This window comes from Cryptomeria japonica, chromosome 5, assembly GCF_030272615.1.
Source record: "Cryptomeria japonica chromosome 5, Sugi_1.0, whole genome shotgun sequence".
Classification (NCBI taxonomy): domain Eukaryota; kingdom Viridiplantae; phylum Streptophyta; class Pinopsida; order Cupressales; family Cupressaceae; genus Cryptomeria; species Cryptomeria japonica.
Window position 1 is genome coordinate 187,611,114 of NC_081409.1, and position 15,586 is coordinate 187,626,699.

Here is a 15,586-nt window from a genome sequence, read left to right on the forward strand (position 1 = left end):
CATAAGAGAAAAGTTGCATCATCTATCTCTAAGAGACCATTCTCTAGTTCCGAGAATGACCCACTGTAAAAAGTGACAACATATTGCTCTAAGAGGTTTCCCTCTAGTTCCAAGAATGTCCCACTATTCAATACATGAGAGAAGTACAATACAAAGGAGCAGTGTGGGTACCCCCCCCCTTAAGATGTCAACATAGACTAATGTTGATATCTTAAGGAAAGTAGAACAAGGATACCTACCTTCATCACAAAGAAGATATCTGCTATGCAACAATGTCATAAATCCAAATAAGAGAGGGGATACTCTTCAAACAAGGAGAAGATAGTTGAAAAGAGATTTCTTACTAGAAGTGTAAAGGTGATCCTTGGAGGAGAAGAGATCTTTGTTTAAAAGACATTTACGCCCAAAAGGTGTTGTCTTAGAAAAATACAACATCTTCTAGAACAAGAAAAGGAAAGAACAAGAATGCAATCCTTCCTCCTATTTCTAGATGAAAGGGATTCTTGATGAGGGATGACTCACTTTTAGCTCCCAGAGGGATAGTTGGATCTATCATAGATGTACATAACCAAGTGTAAAAGAGGTCGTAGTCAAGGATTAACACTTCTTGTATAAGAGAGAATCCTTAAATCAATAACCAACAATTCTGTACAAGGAATGGCATCAAGTAATATAACTCACACCTTCCACTTAATAGGAAAATTGGATCCCTAGAGAAAGAGAAAGAGAAGGATCATTGCCCCCCAATCTAAGGGACAATGAGAATATCTTACACAATCTACTAGAGAAAGATTAGACATAAGCAAAAGTACAATGAACTTACATGAACACATTCAAGAAAAGACATTAGTAAATGTAAAATAAACGTCTCAAGAAGTGGTAATCTTTGATTAGAAGAGAGAGAAAGCATCATATATTCCCCAAGGGGGATTAGACATAAAATCATATCATTGTAAGAAATGATAATCACGTATGAAAAATGTAGCTCGTAAAAGAAATAATGATAAGAAAGAAAAGGGAAAGGAGTGAAAATCCTTGCCCCCCAAGTGAGGAGAACAAGGAGAAACATTACACATTTTATGATGGTGATTAGTTTCAAGTGATATGTCGCCCTAATGGAACAAATCCTCTCAAGGAAAGGATATATATTTCCCAAGAAATCATTCCCTGCTAAGGGGCATATCATACTTGCGAATAATTGAAACCATAGAAGAGGTAAGATTTCCAAGAGAATGAAGGAAAGAGAAGAAGTGTAGTACTCATTGAAGATGCCCCTCTCCAAGCAAAGAGGAAAACCAATGATCAATTATATGCTCACATAGGAATAACCCTATGCAAGAAAAGAGATCTAATAATGAATAATGCACAAAGATAGAGATACATGTATAGAAAGAAGAAGAGAACTAGACTTCATGTTGCTGCCCCAAAGTATGTTAAAGTGAAATACTACCACCACTAATGATAAAGAGCTCCCACTACATTGGCTAATTATGCCATAGGGTGAAGAGAAACATGAAGGAAAAGGAAGTGCTAAGGCACGATATTTTTACCAAGAAAGACATCTAGATCTTCTATGAGACAAATGTGTGCAAGATTATATTGTAGTTGAACAAATTTCTTAAATGTATAACATTTTCTGATAGAATGTGAATATAAATCATGAAAAATGCAATATTCAATACCTTTCACTTGCTTAAGATTTTTGTTTTTATTTTGAGGAGGAAAGGAAATGTTCTTGTCATATTTCAACCTCCAATAGATTCTTGTAGCTAATCTATCAGGATGGTAAATATCGTCTTGCCATGAAGAAGAGGGTTTGTTGGGAGAAGAAGTTTCATTATCCACAATTCTAATTTTATCACTATCTATGCCATCTTGAATAGATTTTTGAAAATCAGGACAATCATCAGCACTATGGTCATGGGTTTGATGAAACGAACAAAAAAGACGTTTTGAAGAAGAAGCATTCTTGCGGGCTCTCTTGATTTGTTGTTTTTGATGGTAATCTATAAAATTTTGAAGTCTAAGGAATTCATCCATAGAAAGAGGGGTACCACTTCCTAGGCCTCTTGTATTAGTTTGTGTAGGAGGGTTTATAGGGACACGAATTCCATGCTCGAATTTCCCAATTCCTTGTCCTTACAAACCTTATTTTGTAATTATATAAAAGCCACGACTATAAGAATGTTGCAATTGACTAGATGGAGGAAAGAGATCATGAATTTCTTTGAAATCTGATGTGTAAGGAGGTAGAAAAGGATTTGTAGATGAAGGAGGAGTATCGTGTGGAATGAGAATCTCTTTGCCTTTATCAAGCTTATCCTTTTTGGAAGATCGGGGAAGAACATCTTCATCATCTAAAAGCTCATTTTTAGTGATTTATATGCGAGGAGAAAGGTCATGAATAGAATGCATGACATCTCTCTCTCTACATAGACTTTGATGTTGAAGATAGGTCCTAGGAGAATAAGGAGGATCTAAAGATGTAAGAATGTTGATGTTGTCATATTGCCCCCCCTTGCTCAAGGGTATGTGTAGAAGAAGAAGATGGATCCATATTAATTTCCAATGTTTTCTCTCTTGTAGAAAGATCATTGGGTAAAGCATTAGATCTCATTTCTTTCACACAAGATACCCTAGGAGAGGTACAAGGATTAGGATCTACAAAATCTTTAAGATGATTAACATAGGAAATGCATTTTGTTAACAACATCACCATAATGCAACATAAATGATACATGAAAGCTTTGAGATCTAATAATTTGGAAATCCTAACAACACAATATGACCAAGTGCTATGAAGAAAGAGAAGCAACAGGAAATGAAAGAAACTCTTATTCGACACATGATAAATATATGCAAAAATTAATGTTATCACATGTGAAAGATCAAGTAAATCCAATTTATTAATTGCCATTAAAAGTCTCTTAAGTGAAATCTAAATTTGCTGGAAAAGCAGATCTAAAATTAGGACCTTTTTATGAAAATTAATTTTAAGAGTTGAATTTTATGAAATTTGAATTTGTGTTTGACCTTAGAGAGTGTTAAAATTAATAAAGTACACTGATTTTCTGAATCTGAGCAGAAAAATACAGTCAATTCTGTCTCCTGAAATTTTGGGAAAAAAGTCGAGGACCGTGGCGGGAACGCACACTATCTAGCCAATTTTTTTTAAAAAATTTCAAGGATGATAGAGATTGTGATTTTAATGCGGAATCCAAAAAAACAACCAATTTGGAGATGTCTGGATCGGTCAAACTTGCAGTCAAAGGTCGAAAATGAAAAGATCTTAAAAATCAGGGTTTTATGATTTAACCACTGAATTTTCAAAATAAAGAGACAGATTTGAATTACAATTTTGAAATAGAAATTAGATTTGAAACAAACAATTACAATTTTGCACTTAACAAGTGTTGGCATTCTACACTCTTATGAGAATGGTTGATGTTGTCATTGATGGCAACCAATTGGCAATCATCTAGCAACTAACCGATAGTTATCGGCACCGGCAATAGACTTCTACATACACCGACAGCCACTTCACGGGAAATGGCAACAATGCATACCGACACTCAAGATAACATGGAATAAACCTTTGTTTATTGTTTTATAATGTAATTATCTCTTATAAAAGCCGACTTGGTATATTGTAAAAGACTCATATATGTATGAAGTCTTGTAGATCATTTTGTAGGATGAGATATGTGATGAAAGAGGAATGATATGATGCAAAATTGATAGAAGAATTTTGTATAAGGACAGCAAGGTTTTGGTTATATACTGAGCTTAAACCAGTACTGAACCTGGCATAGTTGATGTTGATGTTGATTTGAGCAGTACATTGTAGTGGATTTAATCATCCATTTTTGTAAGTCAGTGAGACTTCTATTTTGTAGTTGAGCAGTGAGCTCTAGGCTGCTAGCCTTCCTGCATGTGCAGGCCCCTCTTGTAAGTAATATTTATTCATTGGCCAGTGAGTGAATATTGTGGGTCACAAATCCCACCGAGGTTTTTCCCACACCGGGTTTCCTTGTTAAATATCTTGTGTTGTGGTGTGTTCTCTATGTTGTCTCTGTTATTCTTATTTGCTGCATTAATTCTTATTTACCGGTACACTGTTTTGGGATGTAAAGTTTTTAATAAGTATAAATATTTAGTAAACCGGTTAGACACTGATTCACCCCCCCTGAGTGTCTTTGGGACTGTCATTGATTCTAAGAACAAGCTTAATTTTCTCAAAATGAAAAATTAGGATTTTTTATGCAATTAACCTCTAAAATTTGCAAATAGATCAAACTTGAAAATGAAAATTTGAAATTCAAATTGCAATTAATCAGATCTAAGAATGAGAAATAAGAATTAATGTAAGACGTCGGGTTTACCAAAATGTAAAGTAGAAAATTGGATCCTAGTGAATCCCCACCTAGGAGAGAGAAAGGAAGCCACTAGGATGATTTCCACTTGGGAGGAACTTTACATTCAAAAGAGGGGTTGAATCCACTAGATCCAAATCCAAGAGAAGCAAGGATGTGAATTCTAAGTGGATTGCAAGTGGTTGAAATATGATTTACCCTCTTTTGTAAATGAGAAAGTTGACTTGTTGACTATGTGGAAAAGAGAGAGAAATGAGTGAAATGAGGTGCTACCAGTTCGGGACCGCGTTGTAACTTCAGATTTGAGCTAATTAAATTGACGTAGATTTGCCCTGCAAATTTGGAGAAAATTCATCGGGACCGTGGTGGGAATGTAAATGGTCCGCCACAAAATCCGTGAAACGAAAAGGGTTCTTCCATCTCGGTAAATGAAGCCCAAACTTGTAATTATAGCTGCACACCTGCAACCTACACATAGAAAAGAGAAGAAAGGGCAGTTGTGCATAGGGGTTTGCCTCAGTCAAACCCCAGTTGAGGAATCAACCTAGAAAGAAAGTAATTGCAAATGCTTGACTGTAAACAATGGAGATGTATACCTTGTAGATATGCAACTTGTTGATGATGATTGCTTTGCTTCTTGAATGTAATCACAAATGTTGTATGAAATGGCATGTAACATGATAAAACCCTAACACAAACGCATGCTTGCAAATGAACATTGTAATGTTGCTCCAATGGATGAATGAAGAAGACTTGAATGCTTGAATGTTTGATAATGACCTTGAAATCTTGTATCTTCTCCTTATGCTCTCTATCTCGTATCCTCTGTCATCAACCCATGAATGAGGGTATTGAATTCCTTTTTATACATGCCTCAAGGATTAATTTTCAACCACCAAAGGCCGACAAAGAGGAATAACAAACCCCGAAGACAAGAAATGCATAGGAGATCGAGCAACCCGCACATAGGACCACCCTAAGAGGTGGGGACAGGGGTGCCACGCCACTGTCCTGTCCTATTTTGGGGCTCGGATAGGGTCTAAAGAAGACACAAGACATGAGGAGAGAGAGAGAGAGAGAGAGAGAGAGAGAGAGAGAGAGAGAGAGAGAGAGAGAGAGAGAGAGAGAGAGAGAGAGAAGGGTTAGAAATGCAGAAATAGGTCCCGGTTAAGGAAGAAGATGTCGTCGCCGAGGTGAGGACCCAAAATGTGGTTAAAATTGCATGGGTCGCAATTTTATGACACTACAGATGGATGAGGATTGAGGATTTGATAGAGGACTATCTGAAAATGATAAAGATGTGATAGAGGGAGATGAGAGGAGAAATTAGCAGCATAAGGATAGAATAATGGAAGACTTTCTTTTTTTGATTGAGAAGGAGAGATGCTTCAATTTATAGATTGGAGGAGGCCAATGGAGGGCCAAGATTGATTTTCTTATGAAAGGCTAAGATTGATACAAGATAGTGGACATGGATCGAGGATGCATTGGAGAAATAAAAAAGAGTATAAAATTCCTTCAGAAGAAGGGGGAAAGGAAATTTGAATTTCAAAATGAGGATGCATAGGGGGATTCAAAGAAATTTGAATTTCTTTGAGAGGCTCAATGATTGATGTGACATGAGTGGGAATTTAAAATTGGAGAATAGTGATAAGTGGGATTATGAGAGATTCTAGAAGAATTAATTAGGTTGAGTGGGGATTAGGAAAAGTGATTTGTAGGAATCACATGACTAGGTTAATTAATTAAAATTAATTAACTGGGTGGGTTTAGACAAAATAATTATTGGAGGGACTTTAGACGAATAGGGGAATAATTTATTTATTTGATAAATTAATTATTGGACAATAGTGACAGGATTAATTATAACACCGAGAGGAATAAGGATAACATAATTAAATCAATTAATTATGTTGGCAGACTTAAATTGATTAAATATTAATTTAATTAATTTTAGGTGTCTACAACATTAATACACATTGAATCACAAAAATGTCTATAAAAGATTGCAAAAGCATATGTGAGCACACAAAAGTGAAAAATAGGACATAAGTACATACAAGAGCACATTTGAACATGCAAGTGCATTGGTCAAAATATCTCCACAAGTCTACTTATCAATATTTGAATAAAACTTCAATCACAATTATTCAAAAGATATTTGTAGACAATTAAATTTGGTTAATGAATTTAATCAAATTTAATTCCCTTAGTCGCTTATATTAATTATTTAATCAATATCATTTAACTGGTTATGACATCTCTTTTGGCTAGATTAATTTAATTAATTGAGGCATGTCCAATTAATTGATTAATCTTTTAATTAATTACTTACTCTATCCTTCTTCTACTAAATAAAATAAATAATTATTTTATTTGGTTCCTGTCACCCTCTTCTTCCTTTTATCTGAATTTAAATAATTTAAATAATTCATTTTGGTCACATGTGTCCTAACTCTAACCTTATTCTAACCTCCCATTTAACCTAACCCTAGGGTTCTAACCAACCCTATCCCTTCAACTACCCTTATCCAAGTTATGTGCACATTCTCAATTTTATTAAATTTTATGGAAAAGAAACTAATTTTGGGTGGTTCTTTCCCAATTTGACATCTGTCTCTGGTTACACTTGTCATGTCTTGTAATGATACTTGCCCTCTCAAAAGACACTTGTCACCTCATGCATTGCCACTCGTCCTCAATTGAGACAAGTGACATCTTCTCAAACCTTCTTGCATCTCCATCAATTTTTTATTTAATCCTCTCCATTTCTTGCATAATTCATCCACTTTCATGGTCTCGTATTGTTATAATGTCATTTTAGCTACTCATATCCAACCATCTTGTATCCATTTTATCTTAATTTCTTGCATAATTCATCCTCATGGAGTGTATGATACCACCCTTGGAAGCATATATCAAGCACACATAAAATCAAATGGACAATCAAATCAAAGGAAAAACATAGGGTTTGCATTTCTTTATTGTTTATCATTCTTTCTAATTTTCCTTTTTAGCATCCTAAATCTTGAGTGTTTGATTGAATTTATGCCTTCTTAGGTTGTTAACTTCATTCTTTCAATCTAATTATTTTAACTCACACAACTGGCAGAACCAAACTGATACAAAGTTCTTCATTAGTAGAATGTCAGGAAACACAATTTTGAAACTAAACATCAACAATGATACTTTTGGCACACATCATCACTTGAAATCTCAACTAAGGCATTGCACAAACATTATAAGCATGTCTGCCAAGCCGCAACAACAAAAACATAAATGTAGAGAATTCTATGGACCAATCCCAACAAATCATCAACTTCCTAACAAACTTGTTATCCTTGATTTTTCACGTGAAAAATTTGAGGATACCCCACAAATTTCATCCATTTGTGGTTTTAATGCCCTATGCACACTTTGCGAGACATTATTGTCATCGTAAACGCCATTTTCCCCTTGATTGTCCTGATTTACACCAAGTGTGGTTTTTAGGTACAAATTAGGTTTATAAACCCGATTTACACCTTGGCAAGTGCAAATCGGGTTTATATCTATTAATGACATTGCTTGTTATTAATTGCCCATTGCACAAATCAAATAGGAGTCTTTTTCCTTTGGTTTTAAAGTCTTTTTTCCACCATTTTGGTCAGCATTTTATCCATTTGAGCTCACTTGTGGTCAAGGGAGGAAGACTTATTCAAATTTCATCCAAAAGTTCTTCATCCTATTCGTGTTTGTATTCATATTTCCTTCTCCTCTAGGGTTTAAAAACCCTTTTTAGTTTTAAATGCATACCTTTTTCTTTTTCAATTTCTTTGAAGTTTTACATCACATTTCTGATGTCATGCGAGATCATTGGCTCGAACAACACCATATTTGTGATGTCGATAAGGTCAATAGTGTTAGATGACAATTTCTTAAGGCACTAGTTTTTGTTTATCACACTTCCCTTGTGTGGTGTTGAGCGAGGCCATAGGCCCGCTACACACCACAATTCACAACGGTGTTGAGTGGGTCTACGATCTTGCCCTGTACTAAATTTATGTATTTCACTTTGTATGCACTATTTACTACCTTAATGGTGTGTGGCGGGGCCAAAGTCCCACCACGCACCACACATTGCTTTGGTGCATGGTGGTTCTACACCCCTGCCCTGCACCATGTTCACTGTCATAACCTTTGTACTGTAATACCAAGAGTGGTGTTTGGCAAGGTCATAGGCCCACCATGCACCAAAGCATGGTGTATGGCGGATCTACAACCCCACCAAAATCCAATATCCATCTTACGTCTCTGATAGGTGTAAGGCAGGTAAACTCGCCCTACCCATTTTTGTAATACAAGGTGTATGGCGGGTTTACAAACCCGCCTTACATCGTGTTTATTTTGAGAAGATTTTTTAGGGTGTATGGCGGGTTTGTAACCCTGCCTTACACCTAGTTTTCACTATTGCTTTCTCAAGTATATATAGCAAGGATACAAACTCACCATACACCTTGTTCTACCCAATAGTTGTAATTCAAACTTATAATTCTAAATTACACCGCTTTTTTGCATTTCCCCAAGTGTAATTTAGGGTTATAAACCTGAATTACACCCGATTGCCACACTTTTTCATAAAGTGATTTTTTGAGCTCATGTAAATTTGAATTTCACTTATCACACATATAAATCGGGGTTTTTAAGCCTGATTTACCTTGGAAATTTCAAGTTACTATGATGGTTTTGGAAACCCTGATGGTCTCAAATGCATCATTTTTAGGAAATTGTTCAAATCAAAATGAACAAAATGGTTGATCAAGTTACACTTTCACAAGACTAATGGTTTTTCCTATCATAATATTGCCATTGTACAAATGACAGAAGCTTCTCCAAGTAAGAAGGCGGTGAAGTTTAAAAAACAAGACCCCCATCCATTCTTCCCACCCTCTTCAGTCACATCAAATATAGATCACATAAGGGATACAAAAACAGGTCATGTTGACCTATTTGAGTTTCTAAAGAGAATTGAGAGACCTTCTTCCTAAAACAAAATAGAATTTATTATCAATAGTGGAATCCATCTAGTGATGGCTTTCCCCATGTCTGCTCAAGAACCTGAGTTCGTCATGGTGGTTGCGAACCTCCTTGATCCAGCTAGTAAGAGTGTAAAAGATGAAACCAAAAAGAAGTTGATCTAGCTGGATGAGGACTTCTTCGACACTATTTTCAAGTGGTCCAAAATCAAAAAAATATTCAGACATTACTATTCAATCAGCTCTAGCCTACTTTGATAGAAATTCTGACAAGTGTAGGCGGAACATGAATGATAGTTGCTTGAAGATCCTAAGGCCTACCATCGCCAGATGGTCAAAGACTTTTCCAAGAAGTGACTTCATTGAAGAAGTTAATGATTTAATAACTATTTTGAGCAGGGTAAAAGGTCTTTCCACTTCCAACACTTTCTATAAATAGATGTATCAATATATCCATGTGATCAGACAAAATAAGGAGAAGATATTCTAGGGGAAACAAATCAGTGATACCACTTGTGAGCAGCTCTCTAAGGTGCCCACCACTTTCAAGTTTTACATGACCTCCTACTTGGTGTACATTTCAACCTCAATGAGACATTTTCCAGGTCTATTTGCAACAGAGAATAGAAGGCAAGTTGTTGTGCAAGAGTACTATTCCTAGTTGATACTGAAAAATAGTCACAATAATTTCCAAAAAGTAAATGATGCTTGAAGACGTCTAAAATTAATTAAATTAAATATTTAATTAATTTATGTTTACTACATGATTAATTTAATTTAATTATGTTATTCCCTTTATTCTTCTTAAAATTAATTTAATTTAATTTAATTAATCCTGTTATTGTAGCCCAAATAATTAATTTATCAAATAAACTAATTATTCCCATTCTTCTAAAGTCATCCAATTAATTAATTCTTCTAAAATCTCCTTTGCTTAATTAATTCTAATTAATTAACTAAATCATGTGATTCCTACAAATCACCTTCTTCTAATCCTCAATCAAGCTCATTAATTCTTCTAGAAGCCTCGTTAACATTATTCTTCAATTTTTAATTTCTCCACTCATTCTCTTCTTGTCAAATCCTCCTAACTTGTCCACTTGTTTTCTAATCCATCATTAACCTTCTTAATCCCTCTTGCTAATCATTTTCTCAAGTCTACTCCCCATGATTAGGGACAAGTCAACTACTTACCATAAATGGCTTGTCTCCTTCTCAACCTCCAACCTTAAATACACCAACTTTGGTCATTTCAAGGATTTCAAATTTTCCCACTTTCCCATGCACTCTCATCTCTCAAAGGAATTTTTAATTCCTTTTCTATCCCCTTTTTCTATGCACTTCATTATTTGGGAATTTTTAATTCCTTTGTCCTCCCCCAAGGAATTTTGAATTTTTTTTTGTCTTCCCAATGTACTTGAGGATATCTTCCCTATGCACGTTGTGAAATGTGTAGACAAGAAATTCCTTTATGGAAAATCTCTTGGCCTCCACACCGTGTCCTCTCAATCCACTTCATCCATTTATTTCAATCTTGGCCTTTCATTTCAAATCAATCTTGACCGTCCATTCTCCCCCTCTCAAATCTATAAATTGGGGTCTCCTCCCCTTCTTTTTTTATCTCATCTTCATGCAATCATATGTTGTCAATTTGTGCTTAGAATCACCTCCTTTGCATCACCATTATAGTCAAATCTAGGCATCCATATCCCTTTGCAATTATCCATTATCCATACATCCTTGTGTTGTTGTGTGTGGAGAGAAATCCATAACCCATAGTGGAGGCAATCCAAACAAGTTGAAGAGGGGTGCATCTTCAACTTCATCCAAAGGCTAAATCCAAAGGAGAAGGCAAAAATTTGAGGTATAATGGTTATGTTTGCTTGAATGTTTTAATGTTTTATGATTTATTCCACTAACCATTGCACTTGAGTTTTTTACCATCTTCATTTTGGCACGCCCGATGGGACCCACGTCCCTTGTTACAAATCTCATTTTTAGTGTTTTTTTTTTAGAATTTGAGTTACAGGTTCCATACCAGCATCTGCAAAACAACATCTTTGACTTTCTATTTCAACATCTACACATTAGATCAACGTCTCCATGCAGATGTGAAATTTTTAACCCGCCTTTGTTTGCAGGTTTCTTGCTTTGACGTCTCTGCCTAGTGTCTTTTGACACTTAGTTTTTTGAGTTATTTTTTATTTTTACAACTTAAAAATAATTTTTAAAAATCACAAATTGGTTAAAAAGAACACAAAAACATTGGATTTTTATTTCTCTGTTTTGGTGAAATTAATCATATTTTTAGGCTAATCAGGTAACTTTGCAGGCTGATTGATGCATTAGCATCTGCGCAGACGGTCGACGTCTACGATCTGGTTTGACATCTACGTCGGACCCGATCGCCCGCCCAAATTCAAAAATTCAAAATTTTAAAAATTAAAATTTTTCGACTGATTGTTTTCTGTTTTTAGTATTTTGATGTTTGCGTAAACGCCTAACATCTACATTGTAGAATGACATCTTCGCAGGTAGTAAACTTAATAGTCATAATTTTAAATTTCAAATTTTAAAAATTCCTGCCTTTTGTATTGCATCCTATAGTCAAGCCTGCTTCGACGTCTACGTCGATACTTTAGGAATTTTTTCTTACCAAACCAAATTTCAGTTTTTGCAGGTTTTCCACATGTGTCAAAGACAGTTTCCAAAACTACTAACTTGTTTTATGCAACACGCGAGTCAAAGACATAATTTTTCCACTAATCTTAGTTTACTTTCTTGCATTTTAGAATAGATAACCTTTATTTGTGGGATTAAAAAGAACCATTATTTTCTGTGTTTTGCGTGCTCGCACTCATGTAGAATGGACCCACCATTGCACTAAGTATCCTCTCCCCTTGCCTTCATGGACCTTAGGTGAAGAGAAAGGTGATCAATAACTCTCGATTTTTTATTTTTTTAGAGAGGGCTATTCTTGATTGGGGATTTCATCAACTCACAAGGGTAGTTCAAATTGGGACATGTCAGGGATATCGACTCTCATGACATGATCTCGAGTGGGTTTTTTCAAGCTGCTATATAAATATGTTGGTCAGGCGACTGAAGTGCTAAGTGAATTTGATGTATGTGGAGGCCCCCTCTGCACCGATAAGCTCAGTTAAAGCCTTAAGTGGCTTGCTTCAAGAATCCATCTTTGGATTAGTGATCCCTCAGAAATTATACTAAGAACCTTGTTGTAGTAGCTAAAAATCCCACATTTATAGTACAAGTGATGTGGATTGTACCTCAAAGTTACCTCTCATGTACCCACTCAAGATGAGACAAGAATTCCTCATATGATAGATCCTTGGATATTTGGGGTAAGAGAATTTGGTATGCCTAAGAAGTGAGTGCATTGTAAGAGGGAGCCAATGACACTAAAATCTCTATATGTCCGGTTGTTTGAGGTATCGCTTGTGCAAGAGGCCTATTGAATGGTTTCCACTTTCCAACCTAAGTTGTATGTTTGAAAGAGTGTCTTCATTTTGTCAAAACCACTAAATTTGGTTTGGGCTAATCTAGGCCCCCAATCACTTTCATGCTTCTTATCAAGTGTTTCCCTTGGCCAATATGTATACTTTGTCTAATTTTTCTTGCCAAGAGTAGTTGGCAATCAAACATATTCTCATTTTGACCGTATTTGACAAACTTTCCATCAAAACCCCATGATTCCCTTCATGCCCAAGTCAATCAAACATCCCAAAAGGTCAATCAACCATCAAGTCAAGAAGAAGAAGCCTAGTTTGAAACAAATCCTTAAGCATTAAAAATTATTATATATCAATCAAAAACTCTTATTGAAAAATAACACCTTTTTATATCGCTTCTGCAATTATCTTTGTGGTCACAACAATGAGTTTGATGTGGAGTCTTTAAGAGAACATGCTTTCCAGCAGAGGTTGAGCCTTTTACAATCGCTCAATAGGGGTGGTCATATCAACTTGTCTTATTTGCCTTCTCAACAAATCACATACTGAGTCTCCTTCCATCTAGAGTAACCTTTTTCTTTCCATCACATTTCTCACTCTTCACTTGTCCCTTCTCTTTGATGGTCATTGTCATCCTTGTTAATCAACCTCTAGGGACTTAGCACATTGATCACCCGACCAACTTCAATTCTTAATCCAATCAATCGAACCATCTAAAATCAATCAATCATCAATCAACCTCATTCTAAGGTTAATCCCTTGTCAAAGTTTGATTTAGACCTTCATTCTTAATCAATCAATCAATTGGCTTTTGTGATTGGGAAATAATCTCCCCCAAGTACCTTTGTCTAATCATCTTGGATTGATCCAAACCCTTATCCTTTGTCTTATTTTGCTTAGGAAGGTTAGTCTATCCTAAGTAGAAGAAGACTTGATCATTATCACAAGGTCTAAATTTTACCTAGCTTGGTCATCACCTAGCTTGTGGTTAACATCATCAACTCCTCACCCAAACCCTAATCCAAGGACTAAGATGTAATCCTAATGAAATCCATCACGTTCTAATCCAAGGACCATCAAATCAATTCCCATCAAATAAAAAATTTGCTAAGTCCTCTCACCAACATTTCTTCTAAATCGTCCTTAAAGGTTACCCGTGTATGGTCTTGACTCACTCACAAAAAGCGAAAATGGTCATCGAAGGCAATGAGATGCCTGAGAATAGTCATCTCTTCGATCAAGATACCGAACAAGAGGAGCAACTTGTTGATCAACCCGACCTTTCTCCACGTGTCCAATATTTTCTTATTGATCTTTACAATCAAGACATGAAGGAAAAAAAATTCAAACATATTTCTAATGGGCTTGTATCTCATCTCATCACTCATGGGGCATGTCTGCCCCCAAGATTTGGCTGGTCCATCCTTGATAGACCTCCAGAAGGTGACCTCGTAGATAAAGTTGTCATTGACTTTGTCCTCCATCCAACACCCATGACATGTGCACCAACTATTTCCTTACCTCTAATTTTTGTGCCTTAAATCACACCCAATCCAACCATGTCTCAACCTTCTGGGTCAACCGCACCTCTCCATAATTCCCTTAATTACATCAACACAAGTTTGCCTCCCATTAGCACTATCTGTGGATCACATCCTCAAGTCACATCAAAACCTTTCGTTTCCTCATATCAATACATTGGTGGTGGCGGTATTCCATCTTCATCTCATCAAATACCTACACCTAACATGGGTCAGTATGTCCCTAAACAACAACCTGATCTCATAAAGGAAATTCAAGGAATGAAGGACCTTATCAAGAATCTTAAGAACGGGACAAACAAGAGACCCTACATGTTTTAGGTCAAAATATGTCCTTGTCCCTATGAACCATCTATTTTCATTGCACCCTACCCACATAGATTTGAAATGCCTAAATTTGAAAAATATAAAGGCAAGGGTGATACTAGGGACCATGTCCGTGAATTTCACATCCTATGTCAAGAGGTCTCTTATACTGATGTCTACCTTAGAAGACTTTTTCGAAAAGTCTCAGCGGGGATGCCCTTGCTTGGTTTTCTGCCCTACCATGTGGCTCCATCACATCATTCCTAGACCTGGTACAAAAATTTATGTCCCACTATGCCTACAACATTGAGAATGATGCTTCTATGATAGACTTATGCAATACAAAGGAAAGGCCTGGAGAAACTTTTGCCAACTTTCTTCAAAGGTGGCGATAACTCATCAAGAAGTTTCCTTGGAACATACCAAAACCACATCAAATTTAGCTATTTCAATGTAATTTGGTACTTGATTTGTCTAAGCCTTTGACTCATCAACGTTTGACCTCCTTTGACAAATTTCCAAGAAAGGTTTAGCATTATAATGTGTGCTCTTAGAGGAAGGAACTATAAAGTATTATAAAAAAATCAGGTCAAAATTCTTCCTCTTATAATGACAAGCCAAAGTTCTGGTCTTTAAATAAAAATGTCAATGATTGAGTCACCGATACCAAGTGCATCCAAACTTTTGTTGCCCCATCCAAACCCACCACCACCAACAATTTCTTTCACAATCAATCCAACCCTCACAATCAATCCAATCAATCTCAACCCTGTAACAAACCCTCTATCCAAGGTTGACCTCCCCACTCCAACAACCAATACCAATGCGAGTACACCCCTCTCGTTGAACCCATATAGGTCATATTCTAAAATCTTGTCTAG